Raw genomic sequence first — 24,999 nt, 5'->3', positions numbered from 1 at the left:
TCCTTCAAGGCTGAGTCTCGTCAGTTATTCTCTAAGATAGTGGTTCTCAAGTGATGCTCCAATGGCATAATCACTAACATCATCAATAGTTGAGTGACTTCCAAATTTGTATCTTCATTGCTGACCTCTCCCCTGAGCTATAGACGTTTGTATATCCTGCTTCGTACTTGACATCTCCACTTGGATGTCAATAATTCTCACCTAAAATGCCCAGAACAAACCACCTGGTTTTCCCTCTGTGGCTGTTCTTGCCTCAGTGTTCTCCATCTCAGCTAATGGTGCCACATAGTAGCTAAGCCTAACAAAGAGAAATTCTTGAGATTGCCTTTGACTCCTCATTTATCTTCTCCCATCCAATTAATCAGTGACTTCTAGTAGGTCTGCTTATCAATTATATTCCAAACCTTAGCATTTGTCATCACCTCCACCTCTACCACTCCACTCTAAGCCACTTTCATTTCTTGCCTAGATTACTGCAATACCCTCCTAACTGGGCATCCTTTTTTGACCTTAGCAGAGAGCACTTTTGCTGCAGTGCAGTGTTTCCTCTGCATAGCAGCCAGACTGATTCTTTAAAAATATCTCAGGTCATATCATTGCTCTATTCAAAACTCTTCATTGACTCCTTATCTCATACATAAAAAATTCACATTCCTCCCAGTGCCAACAAAGCCCTATATGATCTAGTCATTGCCTGCCTCTCCTCTCAGAATGGGCTTTCCTGCCTCAGGGACTTTGTGCCCACTGTTTCTTCCCCAATCCCCTTAATTCAACTCTCTACTTCATGATTTCATGGCTTCTTTCCTCTTCATTCAGGTCTCTGCTCAAATGTCATTAGCCAAATAATTACTCCAACCACATACCTAGAAGGTCCACCATCCCCTGCAGTCGCTAGCCCCTTACCATGCTTTGCTTCTTCATATCACACCCGAGCATGAGTCTTCACATCACATCCAGATGTGAGTTGGAGCTGGCTGGTACTGCTGTATAGAGCCTATTGTACACATCTCATTGTCACATTGATTGTGACATCACATTGGTAATTTAAGATTGTCCAGGGTGGTAGTATTTACACTATGGCAAAAGCTACAAATCAAGCACTCTCTTCCCCAGGTTCATTGTCAAATGTTTACACCACTGCTTCTGATTACGTGAATTCAGATTATACATTCCTGTGTTTTGGTCTGACTCCCTCAGTAGAATTTAAGTTCCTTGAGCACAGGGACTTAGTATGACTTTTGCATGTGATCACATTCTGTCTATGATAGTACATGGACGTAGTTGGCATTCAGTCAATGATTACTGGATGGATGGATGGATGGATGAATGGAAGTCAGATTTTGCTGAGCTCATCTCACTTTTCAGAAATAAAATTTTTAAAAGGGTGGAACTTCTTAATTTTTGTCCCTTATATTTTCTTCACTTTATTGGTCTCTGCAGTGTTTCTCTGCTCTGAGTACAGGTAGCACAGTTTCTTTTTTCTTTTTACATGTGATTTCCTTTTGCAGGTGTACTGTATTTGTCATTTTCTGCTAATAAAATTTTTCTTCCTTTCATGTATCTGTCTAAATTAAATATATCAATAATTTTTCGTATTCTTCAGGGTAGCCATAAAGTCTAGAAACCTAGGCAAATATACATAATGAATAGTATGTTGATACTATATCGCATTGCATGAGATATTCGGTGACGTAACATGATAAGTTTAATGTGTTGTCCCTTATGAGCGGTGCCTAGTTCAAAGCACTGTGCAAATTGTAACAAGCGCAGTCATTAACACAGCATGTCCATCAATCACCGCTCCTCTATCTATGATGCATTGCCTCTGACGATTTCTGTCTGTGAGTTTCACTGAATAAACCTTCACCTTTAGCATTCCCCAGAAGATGGATTCTGGTGAGCTGCAGCCCACTTTACAGGGTCACTTCTTCCCATCTAGTTTTGGAGATCATATTCTCACCCGTCCCTCACTGTTCTGACACGAAGAGATGATGTGTCATCCTGTGGGAACCACTCTGCTGACCTTCTCCTAGTCTGTCAAGTATGGGCACTAATTAATCACAACATGGTGAAATCTGTCCAAAAGTTCCCTGTTTTCAGACTTTCAGTCCACCTGAACAAAGAACACAGTGACCTCTGGGTGCTTTTGTCTCTTAGCACATTAGAGAACCCTTTTCCTAAAGGAGATACACTCAGGGATGCAAGAGCTGAATGGTTCCACCCTGTGCAGGCACAGCGCAGATGCAGGGGGGAGGGGCATTGTCGAGCTACAGTCACAAAGCTACTAGGGACTATTCAAAGGACAAAATACCTTTGAAAAAACCTTAATAGCACAGGGCCAGATGAGGACAGCCATCCAAACTGTCCAGGGCTGTCTGGGTCTGGTTCTCACAGTTGATTCTGGGTGAGATTAGGATGATTCGCATGGAAGGAGGAGTTGGGAGGAAGGCTTGTCTCTTGTCTGCTCCTAGTTGACCAGAAGCACATTCTAATCCCTTTGTGTATCAATGGGCAATGTTTGTCACAGCATGGTCCAGGCGTTATCTGCATGAGATCATCTGTGATACTAATTATAATGGGTGCTTCCTAGGACCTACTGCATCAAAATCTCAGTAAAGGTTAGTTTTCTTCTCTTCTTCGTTTCCTTTCCCTGAAGCCCTAAAGAATGTTTAGGCTCTTCTTTCATCCTTCCATTGATTAATCATTGCTTACAATGATTAGGTTGAATCTGATGAAATTGCCAATATATGGCCACATTTGAGAGGCAGAGATGGCAGTTTAATGTGGTCCTAAATAATGCTGAATTCCAGGCCCTGTCCCAGGTGCTGGAAACGCAAAGACAAAAACGGTCCTTGACCTCAAGGAGTTCACAGGGTGGATGGAGAGATACACCGGGAAAAAGATAATCTAGTGTGGCTGCGTGTGGCGGGTGCTGTGCTGCTTAACAGCTGGTAAGTTTTAAGAGACATTGGAACATCAGTATTGTGAACTATAGATAAATTATTTACATAAATTCTCAGATGACAGATTGGTCTTAGGTTATTAAGGGAATTTAGCATGGTACTCATTGAGCTTGATGTCAAGAAGAAACATATGTCCAGGAGAGTGATGATTTTCAAAAGTGGGTCCCCAAGGATGGAAAGATAAGAATATGAACATCCCCTGAGGATCTTTTTTTGAATTACATATTTCTCTTCCCATGAGAGCATCTGCTGTATTCCCCCAAGAAAGAGAGCGCATCACTCCACCTGCCTTGGAAGCACCGCCTGGAGGAGTTATGTTTGTGAGGGGAGTGAGTCATAGCCTTCTGGTGTGTGGGTACCAAAAAAAATATTGAGAACTGCTGTTCACCTCCAGAGTGACAAGTCAGAGAAAGGTGCTGGGTCTGACCCGGTTGGTCGTTTCTTACTTTGTTACATCTTGACATTTTTACAGCTATACAAACTCTAATAAATGCTTTTTAATGGGATAAATGAATGCGGTAGTAGGAGATATCAAGAAATAGATTTGATCCAGTGGTCTTAGTAATTTCATTCTGAAGTGGATGGCTGCTAATGGAATTGACAATAGTTAAAAAAAAAAAAGAAGGAAAGACCTATGAACATCTACGGTGGTTTGGATGAAGCAAGTGACATGGAATCGTATCTAAATAAAACAATTTTGACAACGTTCCTTGGGAAGTCTAGAAACATTGATGCTCCTGAGGATGTGAGCTGACTGCCGAGATAGGGAAAAAATAGGAGGGCAATAAGGCCTGAGAAATGGAGTGCTTAGGATGCCTTCTCTTTTTCCAAATATACTTTTAAGATTGAGATTAATTCCATTCTTCAACAAAGAAATCCCTGTCTACTCCAGCAGAAGGGATTATCGCCATCTCTGAACTCGTCTTACTCTCACTACTGTACATCGCTCAAGTTATGTGTATTAAGATCTATTGTTATGGGTCATTTATTACCTCTTTCTTGGCCTCGTCATCTAGATTGTAAAGATCTTTGAGGGTAGATATTATATCTCACTTGTGTCCTCTTTCTCCATACTTTGTCAAGGAATATCTAGAGCCAGTTTTGTAAATCAAAACAGTTGAATTATATAGGATGCAACTTAATGCATAATAAAGTCTTAATACATATTTGTAGAATTTAGAGAGAGGGGGAATAAAAGAAGGCTAAGACTCCCAAAGTTTAAAATACCATGAGTTCTTTTGGTAAAACAGTTTGGCCAGAAGACAGGACTTTTGAGGGGAAATGAGTTCTTTGAACATTCTTTTAGATGATGAGAACAAGAGTTGTTTTTCATTCCTAAAATGATAGATAGAATTTATTATCCTCAATTTAAAGAAAAAGCCGTTTACCTGCAAGCTGTAATAAAAAATTGCTAGTCAACTCCCCATAGTTGTGAATAACTTGTCGTTATTGTGGTCTGATGTAATTCTCAAACGCTTGCCATTTGCTTTATGAAAAGCCAGCCTTTGTGTGTTTGTCAGCTTGTGTAATTAAAAAACATAATAATTTGCTGACCAGGGAGTATATATTTTGGGAAGTTCAGTGAAGACAAAGTATGCAAGGTGTGGGGGTGGGGACTGGCTTTCTAACCCCAGGAAGCTAAAATAACAAGATAATTGTCAGTAACGGGCACTGGATTTGCTTCTGAACCCAAATATTTAAAACTAAAGACTATGCCGAGGTTCCTAGAATCATAGCTGGTATACACTGACACTTTTTTAATTAATTTTTTTCTATAAAATGTGTGGCCTACTTATATGATGGGACGAAAAAGGGCAAATAGTGAAAGGCAGTTTAAAAAGAAACTGAATTAGTATTTTAAGTAACTAGTTATTCATCCCCAAAGTTAAGATGTATGGCACTTTATCAGTTGCTAATTACAAACTGAAGAATCATCTTGTCAAAAGACAGCCTATATTTTCACTCTGGCTCTAGATTTTCTTAATTATTTCCCTCCATTGGTATCAAGCAGCAGGCCATCTATCTTGGTAGAAACAAATTAATGGCTGCCATTGAACATATTATGATGTTGGGTTAAAATATGGCTACGTCATCCCTGTTCCTAGCAGTCCAGCCCACTTGTTCAATCAGCTCAGCTCCCCTCACACACATAAAGATGCTTAAATGTCAAAAGTCATGGAATTCTTCGTTCCTTCTTGTTCTAAAGTCCAGGCCTTCAAAGACCAAAGCAATCCACTGTTTATGTGCTTTATTAAAAATAGTTCAGGGGCGGGGATTCACAGCCCAGGGGACCTGTTTCATAGAACTTTTTTTTTCAGTGACTTAACCTTGTGTTCTTTTTAAAGATGAAAAGAGAAAAAGTTCCATAAACTTCTCAATATTTCTAAGAGATTCTTTCTTCTGGCAGATTCGTTTTTAAAAATGTATACAACTTAAGGTTTCTCTGTGTTGTTAAAGAGGCTTGAGGGAGAAGAGAGAAACAAAGAAGATGCATACTAAATTTTCAATTTTTTCCCTACATTTAACACAGCAGGATCATATAGAAAGAGGGAAGTGGCCTTGTATCTTAAAGAATCTTCTGTCATAACACCTTCTCTTGGAAAGAGGGGATACTTGGCTAAAGTAAAAGAGGAATTCTTGGGTTCTAGTCTTGATGGCACCACTAAACACTTAACAGACCTTGTGCTGTAGCAAATCAATTACGCCTCAGTTTGCTCACATATCAAATAGGATGTGTAAGAAATGATACTTACAATGATAGTCATTGTATTACCTTTGCTGGAATGCTGTAAGAATGGAAAGAATTGGTCAGTAATAGTGCAAAAGGACTTAATCTTTCATAACAAGAGTTGCACTATAAGACATTATTGGGTTGCTAGTATGTGAGTCAAGGCCTTCTTAGGCTGTGGATGCTTATGTGTTTATTCAGTTGTTAATGAGCTGAAATGCAATGACAATCCATGTGTGTGCATTTTTTTTTTTAAGCAGAATTTCATTCTCATTGGTAAGAAGTGGTATGTTTTTATATAGGACCCCCACATCTTTGAACATTTATTGGTAACCTGACAGAATAGCATGTTGCTATCATTGTGCAGAATTTCACTCTCCTACTTCACACCATTAAAAACCAAGTGCCTGTGATGATAAATTGCCATATTTTTCTTAACTAAATTACCGTATTTAGAAGTTTGATTTAAAGAAACAAAAAATTCAATAAAACCATATAATTCAGTTTTTCCTTCAATCATGCCCTTTAAGTATTCCAAGAATCTTTACTATGACTTGCTAATATTTAAATCCAGACTTCTTGAACATTTCATTCAAACATATATACTTGATGGGATAGAACATGTTTAAACATGTGAGTGTAGTGCTCATCGTAGTGTTTGTTTATGGTCTAAGGAATAAGTTGCTAACTTTGGGGGTAAGATCGTTTAAGCATATGTATTCTCTGCCATACCATGAAATTCACTATAGGAATGGTTCGTCCTATCCAGGCAGCTTGATTATTGGTATAATGAGTATATTAGTTTGTTAGGGCTGCTGTAACAAAGTACTACAGATTGAGAGGCTTAAACAATAGAAATATATTTTCTCGTGGTTCTGGAGGCTGGGAGTCTGAGATCAAGGTGTTGGCAAGTTTGGTTTCTTGTGAAGCTTCCCTCCTTGGCTTGCAGATGGCGCCTTCTGGCTGTGGGTTCACGTGGTTGTCTCCCTGCGCATGCAAGTGTCTGATGTCTCTCTGTGTCCTAATCTCTTCCTATAAGAATAGCAATCATATTGGATTAGGGACTACCCTAACGATCCCATTTTAACATAATATCCTTTTTAAAGGCCCTATCTCCAAATAAAGCCCCATTCTGAGGCACTGGAGGGTAGCAGGAATTTTGGTGGGACATAGTTCTGCCCAAAACAATGAGGAAAATTCTTTCCACGTCAGTCTGATTGAACTCATTCCTGTAACAGAGACATTTGGCAGAAGATTAACGCAGAACTCCCATTTACTAACTATTTCTTCCCTAAACCTTCATCTTCAACCAACTTGCCCGGACTTTGGAGCATCTAGGACATGAGTAATGTCAAGCCAATGAAGACCGTAAGGCCAGAGAAGTTTAGATGAAGTTCAAGAAGTACAGGTAAACAATGGCAGAGCTAGGTTTAAAACCCAGATATGCTGAGTGTGGAATGAATATGCGATGTGGAAAATAAAAATTGTCCATAAGTTACAATAAAAATATTTGTGAGTCTCATTCTTTACAATAATAAAATGAAGAAGCCTGGGGGTGGGGGCTGGCGGGGAGCAAGGCAGATGGCACACTTAAAAAGAAGCCTGACTTCTAGTAGCCACAGGGAGTTTGTGGTTTTATGACAGGAGCCTCTAAAGGATCTGACAATTTCAGTTGTTTGGTGTTTATTATAACAATGTCACTCATGTCTCTCTAATAGACACCAAGAATCATGGGGACAAATCTGGGTGACATTATTAATGAACGCCTGCTCTGTTCCTGGAGCAGTGACATGAGCAGGGGTACACCTCTGCCCAACTGAGGCCTCTTGCCTGTCACTTTTAGAGGTGGAATCAATCTTATCAGCCATTTGTCTAGCAAAAGAGAAGTTATTACCTAAAAAGTATAACCCTTCAGTCTACAAATGAGCTACTTCAAGGGCAAAGTGATGGAAAATTTACTCCAATCTCCCAGTTTATTATTAGCTGACCTGGAATTAGGATTACCATCTTGGCCCACTGGGTTGTTTTCTCTTTGACTTCAACTCACTGACTCTATTACTATCTATAAAAATATTGTGTCTTTGCTTCTAACACATCTTCATCCTGTGGTTTCATGTGTTCCCTCTACAATTCACCATAGTGTAAAGCCAGGTGAGGACATTCACTTTGGTTTGAAACATTATCAAGACAAGGTGTGAAAGGGAAAAATCACCATAAAGTTCAATCCTTGTGTGAAAACATGCTCACTTGGACTCTTTGTGCTGAATGGAGTTGAAGGAAAGAAGAAAGGGTGGCCTTTTGAACCAGCAGACCTGGGTTTCATTTCCCACTCAGATACTTACAGCTGTTTGATAGAGCACAAATCATATTCCTTGTCTGAGCCTGTAAGAATGAGAGGAACAATGACTACCTAGCCAGATGACTGTAAGGAATAGAGAAAATACAGATTTACTGAGTATAAAGCCAGGTACAGCCAAGACATTCAGTAAATGGTACCTATCTCTTTCCTGCTTTTCTCCTGAAGCTCTACGAAATAATGGCCGTTTTAGTAGACAGAGGTACGGTTTTTCAATTCTCTGTAGTGGTTGAAGGCCAGTACCTCTTCATTCTTAGAATATCCGATATTTAAGACTGTAAACTGGAGAAATTTCTACTTCTGTGCTGACAGATATAATCATCAGCAATGTCTTCTCAAAAGCAAAATGCCTTGAAAAATACCAAATACTAAGAGTGTCAAATGTGAAGCCGGACTAGCCATTCATTTTGCTTTAAGAAATTTATATCCCAATTTTCGTACTCTGATTAGCATATAAGATCAATTTTTGGAACTGAAATAGAAAATAAAATACCCATTCTAATTACTTCACTTAGCAAAGTAATTCTTAAAGATGGCAATAATTTTCATAATAGGCAATTGATTACAACAGTAATGTGAGAAGTGAATAATTATTTAAACTCAGCTTTTAATGGGCCTTTTATGACAACACAGGATAAGCAAAAATAACGATATGTATGCACAATCAATATACATTAGGCTAAACTTTTTATTTATCTTTTTTCTGGTTCCTACTCTATATGTTTTTAGAGAACAAATGGCAGATTTAAAATGAAGGAGATTTACGGTACAAGTAAAATATATATAGGATTCAGAGGCTTTGTGTAATTGCTTTTCTTTTGGTGACATACCCAGCCCCCAAGCACCAAACTGATTTCTAGCTCTCTCTGCACAGGAATTATAATGTCTACAGTCTTTGCTTGCATATGTTTATCCAACTAAAGAAAGGGAAAAAGATGTCCTCGTCCCACTTGAGCACCAATTAGTGGTCAAATAGGAAGACTTACCAGCAATCTAGGAACTAGGATTTGGGTTAGATTTCCGTTATGAAGGATAACAATTTGCTTGTTTGAAGTAAAATGTTTTGCTTTGATTGAGAGTGAGAGGGGAAAAACCATATCCCAGTGATTATAGCTCAGAAAGCAGATTGCCCACATTTGTATCCCAGCTCCATTGAGACATTCCACAGACACCATGAGAGCCTGGGCAAGTTACTTTCTCTCTCCACGCCTAGCTTTGAGGATCTGTACAAGGGGGATAGCAACAAAGCTTGCAACATTGGGCCACGTGAAACTTAAGGATGATACCTTATGTGAGACACTTAGCACAATGCATGTCTTTTAATTAGCGCTCAGCAGATGTTTTGCCATTATTAAAGAAGGTCGTGAGCGACCTCAAGTAAATGAGCATGTGCTCGGATTTCTGTACATCTTCGACTCACAGCAAGACCCAGCTCAGCCAGAGTTTAAAGGAGCTGATACCTCTTATCAAGATGAAAAATTTAACATCAGTAAGCTGTTTTCTGCACTGCACCAGTGTGAGGGGCACCCTAATTCAGGAATTTTACTAATTAATTTCTGGCAAGGCATCTGGTGCTCCACACTTTAATTAGCATGCACTGCTATTTCGGCTCTGAGACACGCAGCAGCACTCTTGAAGGGGACAGTTATGAATGGAGAACAGCTTGATAACAAAGCCAAATCTACATGTACTCAATTGAAGGAAGTTCTTTTTATGTGCAAATATGGAGAAATGGTAGAAGGCAATGGAGAGGGATAGAAGGAGCATGGACTTGGGAGCTCCATGGGGTTGAATCTCCACTCTGTCACTCACCACCCATGTGAACTCAGAGAAGTTGTTCAAATCTCATAAGCAATCACTTATAAAATGAGGATAATAATGGCTACTTGCTGGGAAGATTCTATAACATAAGGTTATGAACAAAAAGTGCCCGAGCCAGTATCTGCCACATGGCATGCCCACCATGACCGATAATTTTAACTACCACCGCCATGAGCATCACTGGGCCAATTCAGTCCTCAAGAGGAATGGCTCACCCTTACAGAGTGCCAGGTTTATATGTATTAATTCATATGATCCCCTTAAAATCCGTATGAAGTAGGAATTATTATTAGTATCATCCCCACTTTACAGATGAGGAAACTGAGGCACAAAGTGGCTGAAGGACTTGCACAAGCTCAAACAACCAGTGCATTGCAGAACCAGGCTTTGAGCCCAAGTGGGCTGACTCCAATTTCCACACTCATACCACTGAAATAAACCATCTCTCAAGGGATTGGTAAGTGGTTTTCCTCCCCTCCCTCTCCTTCTCATAGTAAATTAGGTCATTCCTATAGCACTTATCACACGGCCCTGTACTACATTCATATATGCATGTGTCTGCCTGCCTGGGAGGCTGTGAGGTCCTTCGTTCTGTCTTTGTCACTTTCAGGTCCTCAAGGTACCCAATGCAGTCTCTCACTATGTAGGTGAGCAACAAATAATATAACAATTGAGGCAAAGGAGAATTAAGAAGTTTTCTCTGACAGGACAATCTTGTGTGGTGTTTAGCATTGCAACCTGATTGCCTATCAGGAGTTTTTCAGACATGATTATGGAAAATCTTGAAGGAAGATGGGAAGATACTAGATTGCCACCACTCCCAATTCTACTACTAATCCAATGGTGTTGAAAAGGTGACAGTGTGTGGCTAATATGGATAGCGGTTGTAGAAATGAATGACCATTGAGTATTTCTGTGTGATTTCACCTCCACGCTCTTTTTGTCAAGTTCCTCAAGGCCATGACTTTTCCTAGTCATGGGAGGAAGGGGAGAGAATGACCGTTAATTGGTAATGTATTAAGGGCCAACAGGACTTTTTAAACTCAGGTCAAATGACTCCATAGCCTGTGCTCCTGCAGTGTACCATGTGCTCACCAATGACCTCTTCAAACTCCAGGACCAGGTTTTATCTACAAAAGCAAAAGTAAATAACTGGATCTACACATTGTCATCCCCGGCTTTTTTGTCTAGAGCTACTCTAAAATGAACTAACCGCCTATCGCCTATAAAACTCTGGTTTTATAGAGTAACAGAAATTGTACTTTCTGAATTAACTCTGAGAAGATTTAATTCGTAGAGGCTTTGTATTCATTCTGCCAGTGAACATTAAGGGAAAATTCAGAGAACCAATGGCAAATTTTATGCTCATAATTAATTATTCCAAAAAGAGCTGGCAAAGAATTTCATTACAGGGTAATAGAAATTCTGTTTTTCCAAGCCAGAATTTTCTCTTTAAAGAGAACCTTTGGAAAAGTGGCATCAAAGTGGTGCCATCACTGCGGTGATGGATTTACTCCTGAGATGTGCAGCCCACAGCTCATGCGTCTAACCCCGCGTTGGGTATTGACATGCTGTCTAATTGAGCAAGTCATAACCTCCCACCTCGAGTCACCCATCTGTGAAGTGAAGGAAAGGTCACAGCCGTCCTCCAGAAGTAAAACAAATAGCAGGGGAAAGAAAGCACTTAAGATTTTTAGTCTGAAATACTGGACACCAAGGATGTATGCATGAATATAAATTTCTGTTTATCATTAATCCCAAAATGCTTAAAAAATTTTTTTGTTCAATTACATGAAAAATTTTTGTAAAATATTCAAATCATAAGCACAAGCATGCCAATAATTACATCTTTATGTGATGACCGTATGGCTATTGCCTCAGGATCAGTATTCTAAAAACCCATTCTCTGTATAAGAAGCTAGATAGAGACTGGTCCACTGAGCTCATTGGCTCCAGGAAAAACACTGAAATTTGTTTCTTTGGCTGAAATGAGAATATGCTCTTGAGCATTAATTCTTTCTTCTAAAAATGGGATAGTAAGCTGAATCTGGTTCGTTAGCTGCATCAGTGTGTTGGATTCCAGTTAGTAGAGGCTTGCTGTCTTTATTTAGAATGGAATCTTCCATTTGGTGCTTGATGATGTTTACAAGGCAATTTCTTTAGCACAGAGAGGCAAACCTGCATTAAAAATACAATTCAAGAGGAAATATTGTATTGAGCATGTTTTGTCAGGGCACTTGACTCTCAAGCTAAGAAGCCATTAAGATGTCCCCATTCGATGCAAAGCTCCAAGGTGACATGCTGAAGTTTCCCTGAGGGCACACCTTGCTTTATCCCCTTGGATCTCCTTGACTGTTCCAAGATGGCATAGTTAGACAGGGTCGACACATATGTGACACATACATGAGTTAAACATAGCTGCCTGGAAAGAAAGAGACGTAATTCCTGGCAGTTGTGTAAATAGCATCCACTCCCACCAGCTGGAAACTCATCTAAGAAACAACCCAACCTCCACTCCAGGGTTTCTGTCCCCAGACCAGGGAGGCAGGAAAGGAAAGTCAATATGTTCTCTTCCCAGTCATTGTTTGTCACATTGTGTGTGTGGAAATGCCGCGTGCTCCACTGAGGGACCGATCATAGTTACTGGAAAGGCAGTCTTGTCTGGCAGCTTTCCACACTCTTAATGGGCACCTCAGGTGACATCAACCTGCAGCCCAGCTGCTGTTGCTAAGGTTCAGCCACTTAAAACTGGTCCGGGGTTGGCTGTTTATGCACTTAAGTGGAAAAGCGGTACCCAAGGCGTCCTCAAGATTTAGCGAGGACACAATTATTGCTTTCCTTTCAATGGCAGGTGATGCATTTGCCACCGTGGAGTAGAACACGTGGCTGCCCTCCGTCATAACAGGAGCGGCGGGAGAGAAACGCAGGAGGAAATAGAAAATGTCAAAGAGCTTGGGGTTCGAAATTGCATTTTGCAGATGCCGTTAAGCTCTGTCAGGAGAGAAGATGAAAATGCTAATTGACAGCTTTAGTTATGTTTTATTGTCTGTGAGTTGCTGAGTAAGTCATCAGATGATGCTGTTTAATCATTAATGTAAAACTTTAGAGAAATCCGTCAATTGTTTGCTATTCATCTTTTACCCTCTCTACAAAGGGGTCTTAAACTACTATACTCTGCCAGGGAGGAAAGGAGAAAGAGTATAAATATTTATATTCAGCCCAAGAACTGATACAAGTCCATAGGCACAGCACAAGAATATTAATTGTAGCGTAAAAAAATTCAGTATCAATCAAGGACAATTAAGATATCTTTTATATTTTACCTAAAACTACACACACATACACATGCCTGCACTTATGCACACATATTCACCCAGAGTTTCTTCATCTGTAAAGTAAATATACTAATAGTACATGACACATTGATGTGTGTATCAGTGTGTGTGTATATCTGTGTGTGGATTAAATAAGTTAATATATGGGCATTTTGCAGAGTGTGTGCTCAATATTTTTTAGCTGCCACTGCCACTGTATGATGCAAAAGATTATACATCAAAATAAGGTTATAATTAAGAGACTTGCAAACTATTTTTCCTTTTTGTTAATAGATATTTTATGCCACAAAAAAGCAACACACAACACATCCTTTTTTAAAAATTAATTATTGATATATTTAGTAAGGAAAAAAAAAAACGCTTGTTTTCTTGCCCACATTCCCTTCCAAATCTGGAAAATAATTCCCAGTATTATAATCTCTGTACTTTTCATAGCATCTTAGCCACTGCCCTCTCAGGTCAAAGGTTACTGCTCAGGGGTAATTGGAGAACCTTTAAAAACCACAGATTCCTCAGACTTGTTGCAAACCCACACATCAGAAGATCAGAATCCATATTTTAAGACTCCACAAGTGATCTCATGAAGCTGAACAGAGCCGTGGCCCTGGGTGACCCTTCCTTTCCTACATATTTGGAGTACAGTGTGTGGGAGTCTGTTATTTGTTTGCGAAGGCTGCCATAACCAAGTACCAAGTACCACAGGCTGGGTGGCCTAACCAGCAGAAATTTATTTCCTCACAGTTCTAGGGGCTAGAAGTTCAAGAGGAAGGTGCTGGCAGGTTTCTTGTGAGTCCTCTCTCATTGGCTTGTGGTTGGCCGTCTTTTCCTGATGTCTCCACTTGGTCTTTTTTCTGTGACTCCCTGTGTCCTAACCTCCTCTTCTTATGAGGACAGCAGTCATATTGAATTAGAGCCCACCCTAGTGACCTTATTTAATGTTAATTGCCTCTTTAAAGGCCATATCTCCAAATCCAGTCACCTTGTGAGGTATTGGAAGTGAGGACTTCAACATATGAGTTTTGGGGAGACATCATGTAGCCCATAACAGGGTCCTTTGTCTTCCTTAGTGTTTCCAAAATTCTGGAGCATTTGGGAGCAACAAAATGCACATGATGCATCCCAGAATTAGCTCTGATTAATAAATTAATTGAGTCATCTTTTAATGTATCATCATGCATATATCCTCCCTCGTATTTAACCTGAATTGCGGCAGTTCCAGTGGGTTTATGTTATGCCCATCATTCAACCCATCTTCCACTCCTACTTCTCTCCAAATGCCTTGCCCATATCCTGCCTCCATCTTTTGTCAGATTTGTTCTCTTTTTCTCTTCTTTAAGGCTTATCTATTCTTTATTAAAACTGATGGTGTCTTTGGCAGTTAAATTCCACCTCAAGCTCCTCTGCTTACGTCTCTATTATTTTTTCTCTTTTTCCAGGTCAACTGGAAAGCTGTGAAGTATTTGAGGCATATCTGGCAATCCCTCTTTTTTCTTTCTTTCTTTTATTTATTTATTTTTTTTGAGGAAGATTAGCCCCGAGCTAACATCTACTGCCAATCCTCCTCTTTTTGCTGAGGAAGACTGGCCCTGAACTAACATCCACGTCCATCTTCCTCTACTATATACGTGGGATGCCTACCACAGCATGGCTTGCCAAGCGGTGCCAGGTCCGCACCCAGGATCCGAACCGGCGAACCCTGGGCCGCCAAAGCAGAACATGCGCACTTAACTGCTGCGCCACCGGGCCAGCCTCTCCCTCTCCTTTTTAACTGCAGTCCCCAGTCCCTCCTTCCTTGCCTACTGGCCACTTGGCTATTCCCTGCTTGCTCCTTGTCCACCCACAGGCCTGTGGCCCGCAGAGTAGGAGTAGGTAGTGAGGGGAGACAGGAAGGCAGAACTAATCCTGAGGGCTCTGTCAGTGTAGCCTCTATCTTGGAACAGCACGGCTTCTCCCCCTCTCATGCTTCTTCAACAACTTGGTGGAAAATGTGATTCTACTTACTGAAAGTTTAAAAGAGAAAAATTAATGGCTGATACATGTGGGAACAGAGAGTTAAAGGAAACTCTAAATACATCCTTAAAACTAATTCCTTCTTATTGTCTTTCTTTTCCTTTATAGTAAGAGGTTCATAGTAACTACAGGGTATTTCCACGTAAAGCGTATATTTAATCATTTTTCCTGTGATTATGGACACCCTGGGGGAATAAAATTCTTGTATTATGATTTCTGTAAATTTTCTTTCCATGAAATTTCCCAGCATCTAATGTTATTTCAGTACTGCTCATCTGAGGTTGAAATGCAAGTTCATCTTAAATTAAACATGAGGCAGGCATCTAGTCTACCCTTCAAATAAAATTTATATATATTTTTCCATTTGAGATGGATCTGTAGACCTCACTGGATGGGTTGGTTGCTTGCACTCCTTGTTACCAAGGCATCATCATTGAGTTCACAGTGTCCGATTTTTTCCCTGTGCTTCTATTATGTGTTCCTTATTTAATGCTCGTAAATATTTAACACTTGTCTGTCAAAGTATGTCAAGTACTCCCCAGGCCATGGAGACTCCAGGAGCTGTATCTGGTGGCAAGAGAAGTCAAAAAGTATTAATCGCTTTCAACTCACTTCTAGTTCTGCCTCTGAGTCTTGATTTTTTTTCTCTTAAAATACATTAAGTTTTAAACATCTTGATTCTCCTAAGAGCTTGGTTGCGCTGTTTAAAACAAGATAGATAAAATTCTTGATCTGTGTCAAGCTTCTGTGTATTGTGTGACCTCTATTTCTCCAAGTCTCCATTCTCTATTTTCCACCTGAAACTGGTATAATGAAAGCAGACGTTCAGAAAATTTGGGGACTGAGTATAGGATTTGCAATTTGCAGAACCTTCTATGAATCAGCACAGAAAGATTACTGTAGTCTGCTTGGCAGTGGGAGGTGGCATGTTGGAATGGAAAGAATACAGCTTTGGACCTAGAGGGACACTGTTTCAAATTTTGCTTCTACCAACTAGGTAACCTTGAGCTAAATGGTGGTAGGTGGAGAGCAGGTTGATGATCACTGACTGAGCTCTGAGGATGTGGACAGTATCTGGTCTCCCTGGGAGTTTTTCAACCTCGACGCTATTGACCTCTTGGGTTGAATAACTCTTTCTTGTGGGGAAGGCCCTGAACAATGGAGGATGCTGAGCAGCTTCCCTGGTGTCGACCTACTAGTTGCCAGTACCACCTCACCCCCTCCCTCAGGTATGACAACCAAAAATGTCTCCAGGATGCCAAGTCATCCTCCAGTGAGAAGCGCTGGTCTACATGTTCACTTTTAGTCCTCGCAGGAGGAGCACTTTAGGTATGAATCCCTATTGTCATATGAGGAATTCAATGCCAAGGAAGAACAAATATTTAAGGACTTTTCAAAGGCTCTAAGAATTTGAGGCAACTGTATTAAATATTTACCAGTTTTTAAAAGATATAGAAAACCTTAACAAATGCTGGTTACCTAGATCCTAGAGGGAGAGGATTATCATTTCTATCCATTTCTTCTATGACTAACACTGTGTTTGCATTTTGTGAGTCCTCAAAAAATTGTTGTTTATTCAAACCAATCAATATATTAGGTCTACAATGTGCAGAAAAACTAGGGCCAAGAGTCTACATTTTGTCCTGGAAACACTAAGAACATTAAAGAGCAATGCCACTGGGCAGTGACTATTAACATCTCTTTGCCTAGAATTGGGATTTAAATGCTTTTGAGGTCTTTTCTCACCTGACAATATAGAAAAAAGGTAAAAAACAATTCCACATGATAAAGATTCAGCATTTGGTAGTAAGCCTTGGGGAGGAAAAAAGAGGGGAAAAGAAATAGCCCAAGGGGGACCAGTAGGGTGTTTCCATCTGCTGAGCACCAAATTCAGGCAGGATAAGAGCTGCAGCTGACAACACACCTGGAACTCCAAGTTTCATTCCCTGCGTTTCCCATTTTTGCTTGTCCTTAAGAATCACCTGAGCTGCCTGATGAATACCCAAGTCTCTTACCTGGAGATTCTGATTCAGAAGGTTTGAGGTCATGCCCAGAAATGGGTATGTTTAAGAAGCTCCCCAGGTGATTAGGAAAATCTAAAGCCTTTTTTCTCAGAATGTGGTCCACAGGCTGGCAGCAGGAGCAGCAATTGGGAGTTTGTTAGAATCAGATTCCACATCCATGGCTCTGTGGTAGGACCTGGGGCTCTGCATTTTAACCAGCACCCAGGAGATGCTGATGCCTCAAGTTTGTGCATTCCACCTTAAGCAGCAAGGATCCTGGTGACTTTAGGCAGGAGGAGGAACGAAGGATGAGTCATCATTAGATCCTGCTCTGTGGGTGATGTCATGGCTCTCACAGACAGGTCATTAGGAACGGGGAAGAGGGAAAGTAAACTGTTATCTGCTGTATCCTGCCCTTATTGTCCCCATTTTACTAGTTCTGTGGCAGACTTTGTTATTCTTCAATAAAGGGTATCCTAAGTAGCTACTGTTCCTCTGCTGAAAACGCTGAGCCATTCATCCCTACATTGCTCCACCCTCCAGAACGAGTAGAAGACAGCTGCATGATTATATTTCTTTATTAATTGTTACAGCTGACAGTCCATACTGGGTCCATAGTGTCCTCCATTGGATGGTGTCACCTTTGCTGACTCTAGTTCACAGCACCAGCAGCTTTTTATTGATGAAATCAGGTAAAAGTGAGCATTTCAGGCATGTTGAAGAGACAGAAGTTAGCCTAAAGGCAATGTGTGATGGTTCCAGGAGGTGATGATGGCCATCACAAATGCTGAAGGTGGTGGCCTCACGGCTAGCAGAGAAGAGAAGATGCCCTTCACGTGTCAGTTCCAGCAAAACCTCATTGGCTCTGATTTGATCCAGGGCCCTTCCTTGTACCAGCTGACATTTCCAGAGGAATGTGATTGCCGACTAGCTTTCATTCAGGTCACAGGCGCCACCCTCGGAGCAGGGCTAGAGAACCACAGGGTAGACCAGGAGTGATTCCCCCAAAGAAGGGGTTTTATGCTCTCTCAAATCATGAATGTCCACTGTATACAACCACTGATGACTTTGAAGTATGCAATGCCCTTTAAACCAGTATAGAGCAGTGCTATAGAAACTGGGGGTGCAAGTGCTTAGGGGAGGCTGCAGTTGAAATAATAAAAATGAGTTATAGTACATGAAAATCCCTCAGGAAACATCATCTCAAAGGCTCTGTACTAAGAAGGGAAGCCAGTTTCTATTAGAAGAGTACCTTATTGTCAGGCTTACGTAGACACTCAGGGGATTGTGTAAATGCAATTTTTGCAAGCTGTAGCAGTCTAATTTTCATAGAGTATTCAGATCCGTCCTTCCCCAAAGGTTAGAACACACACTTTGGAGACACAAAGTCCTGATTCCAATTTCTCTGGCTCTCTCTCACCAGCTGTGTATAGTTGGGAAAGTGGCTTAAGGTGTTAAAGCTAGAGTTCCTCATTTATAGAGTAAGATAACAGTACCTCCTCCCTCTCTCTCCCTCCCAGGTAGTTGTACAGATCATATATGGCAGTGATGAAGGGGACCCTGTCTATTTTTATCACCGTTATATCCAATAGCTCCTAGCACTACGTATAGCAGATATTCAGCGGAGTTTGTTGAGTGAATAAATAAACAAGTGAATTCTAAAAGTACTTGGTGTATAGTATGTGCTTTAAATATATATTTTCTTTTTTTCCTACTTGATTACAACTGACACTCGTATGCGACTCGAATAATTTCCTTGTATTTGGCTAATATCAGGCCTTCTTTGAAAAGCCCAAGTGAAATCTCTGAGGAAATTCTGAGACTTTCTCTTTGTGCCTTGGTTTCAGAAGCACATCTCCAGGCCACACAACTGGGAAGCTCCAGCGTGGCTGCAAGTTTCTAGAAGTCTTTCCAGCAGTTCAGTCTGACTCAGCCAGCTGTGAAACAGACTTTCCTATTTCTGACAAAATCCTTTAAATTATTTTTTGGGTAATTCCAAGTAAATATTTTTAAAAGATTTTCTCAGTGAGTCAGTTTTGCTGTCACAAATAAGCTCAGAGAAACTTACATGCCATTCCGGCCTTCTGCACCCAAAGAGTAGGGTATGTCTTATTCCCTTGAGCTGTCCTCGGAGCGGGAGTTAATCTGCACAGTAGGCCTGGTTTACTCCTCATCCACTCCTGGTTTGTACAGGGATAGGTAAATTAAATTTAATGCAGTCAGCCTTCTTAAAGTTTTAATTTCAAACTTTGGTTGTAGCTTGGAAACCCAGTGGGAGTCAAAATATGTATGTGAGGGTAGGCACTTTTAGAAGAAAAACCAGGAAATCAAGACTTTTATCTGGAGCTCAGGATCTATGTCACACAGCTAGGGTGACTTTGCACCACTCCCAGAGGAGGTTTTGGGACTTTCTGTGGGCATAATTTCAAATTGCTGATGCCAGGCCCGGGGTGGGACAAACACTTCTCACAGTGAGAAGCTGAGATCAGCTGAAGGCTCTAGTCTTGTAAAAAAGCATTAGGAATGTTATTGTTGTTGTTGTTGTTGTGATTATTATTATGATTTAAACACGTGTCCATGGAGCCTCAGCCCTTTAAAAACATGGTTCAGGCTGGGACAGTGATTAAGGCTAATTAACCTCAGATTCCCCAGACAGTTGTGTTGGGTTTGCCCATTTATTTTGCTGCCAGTGCTGCCCCACCCTCCACGCCCAGCCCAAATATCTGCCGAGGAGTGAGGTGGCAATGGAGAAATGTGTGTCCTGAGGCATGGCTCGCACTGATGACAGCTGGCACATACTGTGCAGGGCAGGGGTTTTGTTTTCAATAGGGTAAGCTGTGTTAGGAATTAGTTATTTTGTTTGTGTGTAATCATCCTCCCCTTCTCTTTAACCCAACATCTCCCTTCCTCAGCATGGTCTTGATCTGAACTTTGCTCCCTTAACCTTCTCCAGCAAAGGATGGGGAGGAACCCCGCAAAATGCCGAAATAGGAGAGATGCTAGCAGCTGTAACAAAAATGTGGGAAAAGAAAGTGAGATACGATACATGGATTGTCTGTGTTTCAATGATCCATGCAGGGAATGTTTGCCGAGTTCTTCTGTAGTGCCGGGCACTATCTTAAAAATTTTTACATGCTGTTTCTTATTTAATTCACTTTTCTGGTTTTATGTGATCACAGAAATGGAATTAAAGAGAATTGTCAAATACCCATAAATTATTATCTTTACTAAATCATTTTCTCTACTTTTACCCAAACTGGGAACTACTTGACAACACATTTGTAATAAATGTTAAACAAATATTTGTTGAATGAATAGATGGAAGGATGGATGGATGGATGGATGGATAAATGAACACTTATTAGCAGCTGGTCTAGATGTGAGACTATTAATTAAATCTTTACATCCACACTCAAATCCTAGAGGCCTTGGAGATGATCTAGTCCAGTAGTTCTTAAAATGTGCCCCTAGACCAGCAGCATCACCACCACCTGGGAACTTGTTGGAAATGCACATTCTCAGGTCTGGCCCCAGGTCTACTGAATCAGAGACTCTGGGCGTGGGCCCAGCAATCGGTGTTTTAACAAGTCCTCCAGGTGATTCTGATGTTCACTGAAGCTTACTAACCACTGACCTGACCCCCGCCTCCTCATCTTACAAATAAGGAAATTGAGACCCAGGGGAGTCAAGGACTACATGGCTTGTATGTGTCCTAAGGTCTGATCCCAGGACAGATGCTGAAATGCAACTTTCTAGAATATTCTATATGGGCAGTGAAAACTTCTGGAAAGTAAGATAATTTTTCTACTTTCATTTTTGGTGATTTAAATTAGCATTTTGTTTTCAACTACCTGCTCAAATGTTACTTGAACTCCATGAGTCCAGGCTTCCCATCAGTAAAATGGAGATAGAAGTTCTTGTTTTATTGGTATGTTGTAAAAGATAATTAAATCTTACGACATTGTGTTGAAAATAAAGCATTATGTAAAATGTGGTTTTTCTAAATTATTTTCCCACAGGCTTAGTCTTCAATAAGCCTTGGTCTTACCTGCCTCTGGATCTCAATCACGGTTAGAAGGATACCATTTTGTTGCAAAATATGTGTTTATAATTCACTGTATGTCACTTTCCTACATCTATGCTTTGTCCCATTCTCAGAGACCAATGGTGATGTCTTTAGTAGAGCATCATTTGTGCTGTGGGTATTTAAATATTGATTTAACTACTGGTGTTTTTACAGATTAGAAAGACTATGACTGTCTAATCAAATCTATTGACCTTCTGCTAAGCACATCTAGTATATATACAGTGGGCTTTGCAAAAATAATAAATTAAGGGATGATAGTCACTTTACAAAATGATTTATCATGAGAAACTATTCAACTTATAAAATTAGATATACATGCAATTTTTACAGAAACATAACATTTGTGTAAAGTAAATGCATAAACATTTAACATTTTAAGATTTAGCTACTTAAGTGTAATATTGGACAAAGACAAGTCATAATTACAGTTAAAGTTGAAAAGGCAATACTGTCAAATTGGAGTGAATAAAATGGCTATTGCTTTGGAATTGGGACTTGATCTGGTTGTCGTCCTGTTGCTGTTTTGTTTTTTAGTTTTAAGTGAGATAGAGGGAAAGGGGTCAAACACATTTTATGTGGTTAGGGAGTATTTCATTGTCAAACATGGAATGTAGGAAGAAGAGGATGATGGAGCTACTGAAACCAGAGAAGCCAGGTGCTTTAACAGCCAGCCTCAACAGGAAACTAGCTGTCTCCATGTACCTGCAGCCAGGTAGATGTGGCCCTTTTGTCATTCATTCCTTTCTTTTCTTTTTACAAAATGTCTCTACCATGTCTGTCTTATCAGTCTGTCCAGGGGATAGATGCAGCTTTCAAATCCTGGAGTTTCCTCCTAGCTTTAGTATAGCTTTGGGTTCCTCTTTTTGTCAAAAAACATGCTACTAAAGTCTGTTTGTGTCATTAGATACTCAATACTAATATGGCAAAATGCGTGACTACTCTAGATTCCAAAGCAAGAGGATTATGCCCAGTGCTTCATGATCCTAGGAGAAAAGATGACATGAATGTTCAGAAAGTACGTGAATCACTTCTACAAGAGACAGCAAAGTATATTTTATGTAATAAAACTGAGACCTCAGGAATGAACCAGTATGGAGATTTAATCCAAGAGTAGAACTGGGTCTAACCTGCTTGAAGGGCTGGTCCCAGTGAAGGCCACTGAGCAGCAATTGATATCAAAGCACAGCATCCAGGGTGGGGGCGTGGCTCTGATGCAAACTGACCTGTCTTTGGGGCTCTGATCTGGGGGTGGTGTTGAGAGCAGGCAGCTTCTGAAAGTCAATCCTTAGGAAGATGGTGATAAAGCAAGTCCAGAGCAGTCCACCTGGGATAAAGCAAGACTTCGCTCAGTGATTGTGCTTAGTGGCAGAAGCATCCACTTCTTTAGTGGATGGTGGATGAGCAAACGCATTTCCTAGAGTTAGGGCTGGTCAGTAGCACTGAAGTTCAGGGCTGAGTCCATTCTCAGGGAGAAATTTGGAGCATTTTAGAAAAACTGAAGCCCAGTGACAAGGAATGGGCAAATAGGCTTGCAGTAATAGAGGAAAGTGTGACCATGGTGGAGTGACCAACTTGTCCCAGTTAGCCAAGACTTATCCAGTGTTAGCATGGAAAGTATCACATCCTGAGAAACCTCTCAGTCCTGGGCAAATGGGAATGGCTACAGCTTAAGTGGCCAGGAGGCATTTAGAGCCTAATTCCTACATTTCCCAGCAAGGATGGCAGACACTGAACCTTGCCAGCAAGAGGAGGTCGAGAGCCTGCCTGCTAGCGTGGATGTTGACAGAGTGAGTCAGGGAGAGCCAACATGCTAGAAGTCCAAATTCTCTCCAGCCTGTCAGCCTGGGGCAGGCAGGAACAGAGCAGTAATTAGATTTTAGGGACATTCCAAAACAGATGTTTGGGTTTGCTTTTCTGGTAAATATAAAGGGATAGCACTGAGTCCTTCCAAGATAATTAGAAGCTAAAAGACATGCTATCTGGTTCATGATAGCTGAGACAGCCACATCCAAAAGCAGAAGCTCCCTTGCTTCTACTTTTGGTGATTCTTGCATCCATACAAGTGCTACCTACCGAGTCCCAGGATCCTCCCACCTCTTGTTGCAGTGGTTTTGTTTGACCCGAATGAGTAATAATACTGGAGGCTAGAATTAGACTCACCTGCAGTTTACCCTCAATTTGCAGCCTTTCAGTCATAAAAATGAGGGTCCTCTTCATGTTAACTAGCTTTATTCTTGAGTGTGATTCGTTATTACAGCAAATTTAATTTTGCATGAAAAGCATGATAACTAATTATGTGGCATTTGCATACTCAGAACAAATTCCCAAAAATATTTGCATAAATTTCCTGATCTTCTTTTTTGACTCGTTAACAACCTCATCATAGTAAATTTCCTTTCTAAATTGATTTAACACATCTGCCTTGTCTGTGTGTGGCTGATTTTCATCAAAAATAAGGATTAGGATACTTAAATTATTATTCCACTAGTAAGTGAACTGTCTGCATTGCTCCCCCAAAAATACGTTTTTAAAAATGGGAGATCCCTTCCCAGGGAGGTAATACTTGAGAAGTCAGCCAGGCACAGGGATCAGAATGAGCAAATACACGTATGCCTAGGAGGACGCTACACAGAGTTCCTTATGGCTGGAGCGCGACTATGAAGGGGCTGGAAGAAGATAACAAGAGAAAGGTGACAGCGTCAGCGAAGGTCCCCATATGCCTTGTAAGAAGACAGCTGGATGGCATTGTGGCTTACCTAGACCTCAGGAGAGAGAACGGTTTCAATTATTCAGGAATTCAAAGTTAAAATCAAAGTTGAGGCAAAGAAGTGCTAAGTCAGCAACCAAGTTCCAAAGCAAAAGAATCCTGTCTGTCCTGTGATGATCTTCCTTAAAACTCTGGCTCTGCCAAACACATTTGGAGGTGCAGAGGAGAGGTCAGCTCGGGGGAGAAGAAATATGGGATTCACAGATGCCATCTTTGCAAATTTGCCAACTCACTAAAGTGTATTCATAACCCCAAAATCAATAGCAGTGTGCTTTCACGGTCATTCGTGGACTCGCGTGTGGGGTGAAAACTTTGAGTCGCCCTGCGTGCACGTCCCAGATGAGGTTGAACGAGGCCGTGCCCTACCTTCTTATTTTATACTGTAAATAAATGTCCTTTTTGTGGTCTATTTAGTGCCACATTTTTGTGCTTTTCGTTGGTGGTTTCACTGTGGCCCCCAAGAGTAATGCTGTCTAACGTTCCTAAGCACAAGAAGGCTGTGGTGCGACTTATGGAGAAAAATACGTGTTTCAGATAAGCTTTGTTCAGATGCGAGCTACAGTGCTGTTGGTCATGAGTTCAATGCTAATAAATTGACAGTATATATTAAAAAAAAAAAAAAAAAAATGGGAGATCCTGTCTTGGGTGGTTGTTTCAGTACAGAGTACTTTCATGACTCTTCAGATCCCAAATATTGCACAGTCCATTCATTGAATGGTTTTAGCTACTTAGGGCTTTTAGAGGAAGTACTTTAAAAAAAAAAGGAACAGCCCAGGTGCGCCTACCATTACATTATGGGTACCGCTCACATACTGATTTTTCTGAATGGTACCTAAATGGTCAGTACAAATGTCAGCTTCACAGCAGCCCAGCTATTGCTGGTTTTGCATTATTTTAATTAACTTAGATTTTTCACCTGATGCAGTGAA

General features: G+C 40.6%; 1 protein-coding gene across 6 annotated transcripts in view; it reads left to right on the top strand.

The window, feature by feature from the left end:
- The window catches only part of NCKAP5 (NCK associated protein 5), a 916,311-nt gene that overhangs the window by 287,896 nt on the left and 603,416 nt on the right, over window positions 1-24,999 (top strand). The window lies entirely within an intron of this gene.

Source organism: Equus quagga, chromosome 4, assembly GCF_021613505.1.
Source record: "Equus quagga isolate Etosha38 chromosome 4, UCLA_HA_Equagga_1.0, whole genome shotgun sequence".
In the NCBI taxonomy this organism is placed as follows: Eukaryota; Metazoa; Chordata; class Mammalia; order Perissodactyla; family Equidae; genus Equus; species Equus quagga.
This window is presented reverse-complemented; position numbering and strand designations above follow the sequence as displayed.